Here is a 10,149-nt window from a genome sequence, read left to right on the forward strand (position 1 = left end):
GGTGTGAAATTGGGTCAATAGTTGTTTGCCCTTGAAATTACACCAATCAGGGTGCCAGACTACCTCAATTCTGGGTGTTTTTGAACACTCATTTGATGATGGAAATAAAATTTCTCCTTCAGTTTTGGAAACCAGGTTGAGAGTTGGCTGAGACTGAGGTGCATTACATTCTAAATATTTCCTGTTGTCATAATAGTATCAGGTGTCTTGTTTGATTAACTTGGAAAGAACAACCTACTGTAGTTAATATAATGTACCTGGTCCTGACTAATATAACCAAATAGGAAATAGGAATGCAATTCTCCCCTAACTTGTTAAAAAAAAAAACCCACAATAGTTTGCTCAGTCTTCAAGAAGTCACTATTCAACCTCTGCAAACATAGTCCTGTCTCCTCAATAATGAGAGAGAATTAAACATCAAGCTCCAACAACACGTGATATCAGCCAACACTCCGGATGCCTCACTATTACAGTTCAGACTGGGGTGCAGCACAGACAGCTCTGGTGGCTCAAAAAGACTGACCTTCTTATGTCACAGGCAAAATCTCCCTGCTCAAACTGCAGGGCATCTCTGCAGTTTTTTGACACAGCAGACCAAAGCATAATGCTAACCTGCCTACATGACATAGCAGGGATAAATGGCCAAACACTACAATGGCTCAAGTCGTTCCTCTCCAGCAGAACATCAGAGAGTGGGAAAGGGGAACTGCTCCTCTTATCGGAAGGCCCTCACCTACAGGGTCCCTCATGATCCAAACTATCTCCTCTTCTCTCCAATGTCTACATGAGACCAATGGGAGAGAAAGTCGGACACCATGGTCTTAGCTGCCAATGGTACGCTGATGGCTCTCAGCTATACATCTCATTTCTCAACTGATGCAACCACTGCCACTGCTAAGAAGTCAGAACATCTATGAGAGATCAATTCTGGGAAGAAGAACAGCTGGAGAAGCCTGAAGCAATACTGCTCGGAAAGAGGAAGAAATAGCTTGGACTTAGTTTCCACCTTCCTGGGTGCAGCCCCCATTCATCAAAGTGGTACATAACATTGGCGTCTTGTTTTATTTCTCATTAAACCTGGATGACCAGGTAGCATCAATATATACAAATTCCTTATTCCATCTCCTCCTTGCTAGATAGTCTTTATCACAGAAAGGGAAAAGTACCAGAGTCTCAATGAAATCCACTAAGGAGTTCGCTATTGTTACTGATTTTATATGCAAGGGCCACTCAGATACTCAAGTGATGTCTGCCAGTAAAAAATCCTTAGAAAGATAGCTAGGACTACAGTTTTGTTTACTTTATAGCATCAACAGCAGGAATGATTTATAATTAAGGTTCAAAAGCGCCATTATATTTAACACCTCATTTCTAGCATATGTTCCTATTATTAAAAGTAAGTATGGTTAGGCTTGACACAATTTGAATTTTATTTATTTATGATTTCAATGATTTTTAAGCATTTTTTATTTTTCCAATTTAAATTTTCAGAGTTGTGGGAGATAATGGGGGGGGGGGTCAGACAATAGTAGGGGGTAGACAATAATTATTTAATGACAGTAGACACTGAGATTCAAAATATTAATGCTTTATAACCATTAAAACACAAATTGTCCACATCACATGTGTCATAAATATAAAGGGAAGGGTAAACCCCTTTAAAATCCCTCCTGGCCAGAGGAAAAATCCTCTCACCTGTAAAGGGTTAAGAAGCTAAAGGTAACCTCGCTGGCACCTGACCAAAATGACCAATGAGGAGACAAGATTCTTTCAAAAGCTGGGAGGAGGGAGAGAAACAAAGGGTCTGTGTCTGTCTGTATGCTGCTTTTGCCAGGGACAGAACAGGAATGGAGTCTTAGAACTTTTAGTAAGTAATCTAGCTAGGTATGTGTTAGATTAGGATTTCTTGAAATGGCTGAGAAAAGAACTGTGCTGAATAGAATGACTATCCCTGTCTGTGTGTCCTTTTTGTAACTTAAGGTTTTGCCTAGAGGGATTCTCTATGTTTTGAATCTAATTCCCCTGTAAGGTATCTACCATCCTGATTTTACAGAGCTGATTCCTTTACTTCTATTAAAAGTCTTCTTGTAAGAAAACTGAATGCTTTTTCATTGTTCTAAGATTCAAAGGTTTGGGTCTGTGGTCACCTATGCAAATTGGTGAGGATTTTTACCAAACCTTCCCCAGGAAGTGGGGTGCAAGGGTTGGGAGGATTTTGGGGGGAAAGATGTGTCCAAACTACATTTCCCAGTAAACCCAGTTAAAGTTTGGTGGTGGCAGTGGAAATTCCAAGGACAAAGGGTAAAATTAATTTGTACCTTGGGGAAGTTTTAACCTAACCTGGTAAAAGTAAGCTTAGGAGGTTTTCATGCAGGTCCCCACATCTGTACCCTAGAGTTCAAAGTGGGGGAGGAACCTTGACAACATGTCAAAAAATACAAAGTAAGTATCCTTAAATCAAAGTCCAATGAATTGTCAAAGTCTAATAGCATTTTTCTTACCTGGCCTATCTGTACATTTTTATTATTATGAAAGAAATTATTTTTCATTGGTTTCTGTGTGTCTGCTGAAATCTATGTTCACCAACATTTACAGAAAAAAAATCTAAACTTTCTGAGCCTAAATACAGTATTAAAATCATAGAATCATAGAATATCAGTGTTGGAAGGGACCTCAGGAGGTCATCTAGTCCAACCCCCTGCTCAAAGCAGGACTGATCCCCGACTAAATCATCCCAGCCAGGGCTTTGTCAAACCTGACCTTAAAAACTTCTAGGGAAGGAGATTCCACCACCTCCCTCGGTAACGCATTCCAGTGTTTCACCACCCTCCTAGTGAAAAACTTTTTCCTAATATCCAACCTAAATCTCCCCCACTGCAACTTGAGACCATTACTCCTTGTTCTGTCATCTGCTACCACTGAGAAGAGTCTAGATCCATCCTCTTTGGAACCCCCTTTCAGGTAGTTGAAAGCAGATGTAAAATCCCCCCTCATTCTTCTCTTCTGAAGACTAAATATCCCCAGTTCCCTCAGCCTATCCTCAAAAGTCATGTGTTCCAGTCCCCTAATCACTTTTGTTGCCCTCCGCTGGACTCTTTCCAATTTTTCCACATCCTTCTTGTAGTGTGGGGCCCAAAACTGGACACAGTACTCCAGATGAGGCCTCACCAGTGTCGAATAGAGGGGAACGATCACATCCCTCGATCTGCTGGCAATGCCCCTACTTATACAGCCCAAAATGCCATTGGCCTTCTTGGCAACAAGGGCACACTGTTGACTCATATCTAACTTCTTGTCCACTGTAACCCCTAGGTCCTTTTTGTTAGGATATAGATATTCAGGCCTGTCTGTAAAGGCCTATACTCTAAGAATTTAGGTGTATTCTTATCACTTGGCTAGTGATAGAGGTATAAAAGAAAGAATCAAAACCACTGTCTGCCAGTGTAAGGGCCTTCTCTTACTGTGACAGTTTGTGGCCCTGTGCTTAGGCTCAGGCCTTTGGCTGAGCAGCAGAGGCAGCCATAAGCTGGGAAGCGAACGGTCACATCCTCACATTCCAAACTAGTCACACTGAAATAAGGTGCTATTGGGCTGTTAGGCACTATCAGGACAGGATAGTTCCTATCACCTCCAGAGAAAGGGAAGTGCCTAGACAATGTAAAAGGAAACTTAGTTTGATAGCATCCTGTCTGGCAAGAACTCACTTATCAATAGCTGGGATGTGAAATCCTCACTTCTGTATTGTTTTGTCATTATAGTTCCCACTTTGCTGTTGTTTGTCTGTATAATCTCTGTCTGGTTCTGTGATTGTTCCTGTCTGCTGTATAATTAATTTTGCTGGGTGTAAACTAATTGAGGTGGTGGGATATAATTGGTTACATAATCATGTTACAATATGTTAGGATTGGTTAGTTAAATTTCAGGAAAATGATTGGTTAAGGTATAGCTAAGCAGAAGTCAAGTTTTACTATATAATCTGTAGTCAATGAGGAAGTGACTGGGTGTGGGTGTGGGTGTGGGTGGGCATGTGGGTGTGTGAGATGGGAACAGGGAATGGGGGTAAGAAAATTGGAATCATGTTTTGCTAAAGGGGGAAATGGGAACAGGGAATGGGAGTAAGGAAGTTGGAATCATGTTTAGCTAAGGGTAGGAATGGGAACAGGGACACAGGTGTAAGGCTCTGTGGTGTCAGAGCTGGGAAGGAGGATACTAAGGAAGGAAACTGGAATCATGCTTGCTGGAAGTTCACCCCAATAAACATCGAATTGTTTGCACCTTTGGACTTCGGGTATTGTTGCTCTCTGTTCATGCGAGAAGGACCAGGGAAGTAAGTGGGTGAAGGAATAAGCCCTCTAACATCTTGGTGCCAGTGACTCGGATGCATCGCATTGGATAGGTGAGTGGCAGCCTGTAAGTCCCCCTCCCCAACAGTCCGCGCAGCTGCTTGGAGGGGGTATCGCGAACTCTCGTGATGGTAGTTGCGGGTTCTGGCAAGCCAGGGTAAAGGATTTTTTGGATGAATGGATAAGGGAGGACCAGGGCCCATACCAGGTACAGGGGTCAACCTGGGATAAGATTAAAAAGGAAATGGAGGAAGTGTTAGGGGACCCAGAGGTATGGGGGGTGGCTGAGGAGCCCACCCTCCTTGGTATATGGGTAGGGGAAGAAGGTCCCTGCCCATGGGGACTGAATGCCTCCCAGGGAAAAGAGGCACTTCAGTCTGCTTGAGAGGTTTGAAGTAAGGGCAGCATTATGGGAAGCTGCCAGTAATCTTTCAAGTTTGGTGCTGCTTCAGCAAGGGCTGCTGAAGGGTTGTAAATTAGTTAGGGGTAGTGAAAGATGATTTGGCACAAAAGGGTTTAAGGTCAAAAGCAGAGTTAACAGACCACCTTTAGAGACTGGATCTGAGACTTGGTCCTGGGGGAGTGGAGAAAAAAAAAAAAAAAAGTTTCAAAGTGCAACCTGCCTTTCCACACTCTTTTGTTTTTCTGAAGTTTTAATGGAGGGTACTTTGGATACTTATGTGAGATGTCAAGAAGGAAGTTTTTGTTTAATGATAAAACCCAGTTATATAAATGTAACTGTATGTGCAACTCTGGGCAGTCACATTGGATGGAAGCTTGGTAATTAGATTATCCAAGGGGGTCAGGTCGAGTGGCTACTACCACCACTATGCTTCTGTCCCCAGAAGCCTTTATAGCTATTCTGAGGGAAAATGGGCCCTTTTCCCACAGAAATGGTCTATAGGGGACTGCTGCAGGCAGCAGGCAGAGAGAGAATCTGAGCAAAATTATTTGACTATTGGGTAATGTAATCAAAATCACTAAAGGATGGAAGAGGTTTCTTTTGGAACTTAACTTGGCTGCCCCTAGTTGTGTCTAGTTGTACAAGATGGAAGTGTAATCAGGGTACAGTTGTGTAAAAAAGAGTAATCACAGTGCAAGGGATGTTAGGCAAAACAGAATTTTGTGTGTGTGTGCACAGGTAAAAGAAAAGGAAAAGGGGAGGGATGATGGGAACACTGAGCCTTGGGATGGCTCTGGGGGATTAGATTGTTGCTTTGGTGGGTGTGCATGAAAACTCTGTAGGCATGGGGGAGGCAGTTATACCTTGTGTAAAATTAATTTGGCTAATATGATGTTATGGAGGTTAAACTATATGGAAGGAATTTGCATTTTCCCAGGACATGTGCAGTGTATATTGAAAAAGGAGTAAAAGAAATGCAAATAAAACATGGTACTTCATTAAAATCCTAATAGGGCTCCAAAAGGAGCCACAATAGGTTGTGCTTTCTTTTTCAGATCGTTGTGTTTTGGAGCAGGAGATGAAAGTGGAAAGTAATCAGAACTCTGGTGGAAGTAAAATGCTTCCCTTTTAAGACAGTGTCTGAGCTGCTAACAGCTTTGGATCCAGAAGCAAGCTAGTAAGCCTCTGTGTGCAAATGCAAATTACCTAGCTGATGGGCACAAAGGAGCTGCAAATAACTGAATACATCTGGTCAGCAAACAAGCTACTAGAAGACTCAGATTATGGCCCTTCAGGAAAGGGAGGTGAAAAAAAAAAACAACAAGTCAAGCCTGAAAATAAGGGGGACAGGTTAACCTTAAGGGGTGTGTGTGTGTGTGTGTGTGTGTGTGTGTGTGTGTGTACAGTGCTAAAATCTGAAGCTGTGTCTCAGCTATTACCTGAGAATAAACTTAAAGCTTGGTACAGCAGAGAAACTATTGCAAACTTGGTCTGTTGTACAAGAGGGGAAACTGAGGTACACCATCTCATGAATTTCATAAATGACCAGTGAGTGAGGTAATTCACTAGCCTGACTATAGAACAAAATAAGGACAGTCTGGAGGTAATTCTTCTGTTTTTCCTGCAAGTAGCAAGGACATTTGTAAAAGAAAGTGGTATTATTATTAAGCAATAATCTGTCCCCACCATGGGGAAGGAAATTGTTTCTTTTGTTTTTCAGACACTCTACAAGCAAGCTGGCGCCAGCGGGAAAAATAACCCAGAATACCATGGATCTATGTTTTGTGTTGTTTGTCTGTGGTGTTTGTCTTGTTGCTAGCATTGTTGTGTTTTAATGAACAGAAAACCTCATGATATGGGTGGGGGGTGGCTTCAAAAGGCTGGCCTTGGGGGGGGAAGATGTGTATGGGAATGCAAATTCTCAACTAGGAGGCCAGGACCTGTGTAATAGCTACCGTGGTACCTGGAAATGGAATGGCAACTAAGGTGGCCCCCACAAGCCCTATGGAAATAATGAAAAGGGGAGGAGCTCACTGGGAATTAATGGAGGGGTGTGTAAAATAGTGTAAATCAATAGAAGATGTTTGGATGTGCCCCTCTCCTATGACTATAGAGGAGCAGGATCAATGGCCTATGCAAGGGGTGGACAATTGGGTGTACTGTGTATAAGGTGTTTTGCTGGGAATGTACATATTACTGGGGGCACAATTACACCGGCCCATAACCAAACTACACCCATCTACATGCTGCTATATGGACTTTGGTGCACAAATGGATCTGTGAATCTTATTGCTGTGAATAAGCCAGTGCCTACTGCCTGATTCCATACCAAGTGGTCAAGCTGGTTTGGACAATATCCCATTTCTCTGTGAACATTCAATGGACTTGTGATATGGACAAAAGCATACAAAACTTGCAGGAGCAGCTTGTTGCAACTGCCAGCAACTGGACACAAGATCGTGACCCCATCGAAGGAGGAGAGGCAGTATTTTGGGGGTGTCTCGGATGTTGGACCATACTGCAGTGGTCAGGACTCGGTGTTGCTGTGGATTTTGTATTGTTAACTATACTTGTGTTACGTTGCATAGGGAGATAACCTATTAGGAATGTAATAAGCCCTCCAAACCCTGCAGTGTACTAGACAACCCGGACCCAACCTTCTCAGGCCCACTCTAATGGGAAGTCTGGAACACTAATTGGAATAAGTGTGGTATGCCCGTATGAGAGAAGGTGCAGGGCACAATACTACACAAGGGGCAGTGGGACAAATGGAATATCGACACCTTCCACCTTGATGCCTGGCCCTATCAGGAAATGTGTCGCCATATGTCCTATGCTTTTCCAGGGATACCTGGGCAGGAGGATCCCAAAAGAAAAAGAAAAAAAAAAGGGGTGGAGTGTTAGGATATAGATATTCAGGCCTGTCTGTAAAGGCCTATACTCTAAGAATTTAGGTGTATTCTTATCACTTGGCTAGTGATAGAGGTATAAAAGAAAGAATCAAAACCACTGTCTGCCAGTGTAAGGGCCTTCTCTTACTGTGACAGTTTGTGGCCCTGTGCTTAGGCTCAGGCCTTTGGCTAAGCAGCAGAGGCAGCCATAAGCTGGGAAGCGAACGGTCACATCCTCACATTCCAAACTAGTCACACTGAAATAAGGTGCTATTGGGCTGTTAGGCACTATCAGGACAGGATAGTTCCTATCACCTCCAGAGAAAGGGAAGTGCCTAGACAATGTAAAAGGAAACTTAGTTTGATAGCATCCTGTCTGGCAAGAACTCACTTATCAATAGCTGGGATGTGAAATCCTCACTTCTGTATTGTTTTGTCATTATAGTTCCCACTTTGCTGTTGTTTGTCTGTATAATCTCTGTCTGGTTCTGTGATTGTTCCTGTCTGCTGTATAATTAATTTTGCTGGGTGTAAACTAATTGAGGTGGTGGGATATAATTGGTTACATAATCATGTTACAATATGTTAGGATTGGTTAGTTAAATTTCAGGAAAATGATTGGTTAAGGTATAGCTAAGCAGAAGTCAAGTTTTACTATATAATCTGTAGTCAATGAGGAAGTGACTGGGTGTGGGTGTGGGTGTGGGTGGGCATGTGGGTGTGTGAGATGGGAACAGGGAATGGGGGTAAGAAAATTGGAATCATGTTTTGCTAAAGGGGGAAATGGGAACAGGGAATGGGAGTAAGGAAGTTGGAATCATGTTTAGCTAAGGGTAGGAATGGGAACAGGGACACAGGTGTAAGGCTCTGTGGTGTCAGAGCTGGGAAGGAGGATACTAAGGAAGGAAACTGGAATCATGCTTGCTGGAAGTTCACCCCAATAAACATCGAATTGTTTGCACCTTTGGACTTCGGGTATTGTTGCTCTCTGTTCATGCGAGAAGGACCAGGGAAGTAAGTGGGTGAAGGAATAAGCCCTCTAACACTTTTCTGCAGAACTGCTGCTGAGCCATTCGGTCCCTAGTCTGTAGCGGTGCGTTGGATTCTTCCGTCCTAAGTGCAGGACTCTGCACTTGTCCTTGTTGAACCTCATCAGATTTCTTTTGGCCCAATCCTCCAATTTGTCTAGGTCCCTCTGTATCCTATCCCTACTCTCCAGCGTATCTACCACTCCTCCCAGTTTAGTGTCATCTGAAAACTTGCTGAGGGTGCAATCCACACCATCCTCCAGATCATTTATGAAGATATTGAACAAAACTGGCCCCAGGACCGACCCCTGGGGCACTCCACTTGATACCGGCTGCCAACTAGACATGGAGCCATTGATCACTACCCGTTGAGCCCGACAATCTAGCCAGCTTTCTATCCACCTTATAGTCCATTCATCCAGCCCATACTTCTTTAACTTGCTGGCAAGAATACTGCAGGAGACCGTGTCAAAAGCTTTGCTAAAGTCAAGGAACAACACGTCCACTGCTTTCCCTTCATCCACAGAGCCAGTTATCTCGTCATAGAAGGCAATTAGATTAGTCAGGCATGACTTGCCCTTGGTGAATCCATGCTGACTGTTCCTGATCACTTTCCTCTCCTCTAAGTGCTTCAGGATTGATTCCTTGAGGACCTGCTTCATGATTTTTCCAGGGACTGAGGTGAGGCTGACTGGCCTTTAGTCCTTTTGTCAATTTACTGGGACCTCTCCAATTTTTCAAAAATGAAAGTCAGTTTCCTGAACCAGCCATTCAGTCTATCTGGTTATTCTCTCAATTGCTTTTTGTCAATAGATGGTTTTAGAAGATACTAATTAGTGGCTAACTTCCTAAACTTAGTATCTTTGGCCCAGATAATTCATTCCTTGGGAGAGACCCATGGGATGGGAAGTTAGAAGCAGGAATATAGATCTTTGATATACTGTGGAACCTCAGTGCTGTGAACAACAGTGTCACAAAGTGACCGGTCAACCACACGCCTCATTTGGAACTGGAAGTACACTATCAGGAAGCAGCAGAGACAAATAAAATAAAATAAAATAAAATAGAATAAAAAAGCAAATACAGCACAGTACCGTATTACATGTAAACTGTTAAAAAATATAAAGGGAAAGATTAAAAAAGATTTGACAAGGGAAGGAAATGGTTACTGTGCTGTTTAATTTAAATTCAGATGGTTAAAAGCAGCATTTTTCTTCTGCATAGTAAAGTTTCAAAGCTATATTAAGTCAATGTTCAGCTGTAAACTTTTGAAAGAACCATAACATTTTGTTCAGAGTTATGAACATTTCAGAGTTACAAACAACCTCCATTCTCGAGGTGTTCGTAACTCTGAGGTTCTACTGTGCTAAAAGCCCTTTTGCAGTCACTCCTTTTGGGAGTAGTGGGGAAGCGAAAGGACACTTTCTTTTCTCCTGGCTCTTTAAGGCTAACCAGATATTGCAAAAGATTTTACCTGTGGTAAC

Source organism: Eretmochelys imbricata, chromosome 23, assembly GCF_965152235.1.
Source record: "Eretmochelys imbricata isolate rEreImb1 chromosome 23, rEreImb1.hap1, whole genome shotgun sequence".
Taxonomy (NCBI): domain Eukaryota; kingdom Metazoa; phylum Chordata; order Testudines; family Cheloniidae; genus Eretmochelys; species Eretmochelys imbricata.